Source organism: Propithecus coquereli, unplaced genomic scaffold (genome assembly GCF_000956105.1).
Source record: "Propithecus coquereli isolate 6110/MARCELLA unplaced genomic scaffold, Pcoq_1.0 Scaffold10, whole genome shotgun sequence".
NCBI classification, from domain to species: domain Eukaryota; kingdom Metazoa; phylum Chordata; class Mammalia; order Primates; family Indriidae; genus Propithecus; species Propithecus coquereli.
Genome location: NW_012133858.1, coordinates 19,866,586 through 19,867,453, shown reverse-complemented (window position 1 = coordinate 19,867,453; position 868 = coordinate 19,866,586). Strand labels below are relative to the sequence as shown.

Genomic DNA, 868 nt, shown 5'->3' with positions numbered 1-868 from the left:
ATTATTAATATTATTTATAAAGACACGACCTGATGGCAGATTACAACCTAAGGGTCCTATCACTCCTTTAAAGAGGCACTTTTCCTAGTTTACTTAATTATTTGTTTTCCAAAAATATATTTTACATCCAATTTTTAAGAGAACCAATGAATTTCTTGCAGTGGATTTATATATATGATTGCATGTATATATGTGATTGCAATATCACCTTTCTTTAGGAGACAAATAGAAAAAAACAAACTAGAGTTATACTGAATTTAAAGACTAAATTATAAATACAATAGCAGATATTTATTTTATGTGGGCATTACATGAGGAATGTAAAAAGGAATCTTTATTTTACAACTCTGCCATCACCATCTATCCCTTACATTCTTTCACTTATCTGTTACTGCATGTTAGCATTAATCACTAGGAATTTAATTATCTGAATAGTGTACATTATTTGTACAGGTTCTCATCTTTCTGAGAAATTCCAGCTTCTTTCTTTGAAAGAGGAGTGATGTCTCCACTTGTTCAACAGCAGTTCATTCCTCTGACTTCTGCTCCAGTAACTCTACTGAAACTCCTCTGAATCAAGTCATCACTGACCTTCTATGTATTATTTGCTAGCCTCTTTTTCGTCTTTGCCCAGCTTGAGCTCAGGATTTGACATCATTAATTGCTTTATCCATCTTGAAACTCTCCCGTTGGCTTCTGAATACCATTCATCTCATGGTCCCCCTTTTTCTCCAGTTGTTCTTTTTCAATTTCATGGTTCTTACTCCTGTATATAGTCTTTGAAATGCTGATTATCTATCTAGTTCACATCTCTCTGTCTTGCCTTATATACTTTCCTAGGTGATAGCATCTCTCATTTATTCTTATG

At 33.3% G+C, this 868-nt stretch overlaps 1 protein-coding gene across 2 annotated transcripts in view; it reads left to right on the top strand.

Moving 5' to 3' along the window:
* KLHL24 (kelch-like family member 24) overlaps positions 1–868 on the top strand; it is a 29,627-nt gene that overhangs the window by 2,862 nt on the left and 25,897 nt on the right. The gene's annotated exons all lie outside the window — the stretch shown is intronic.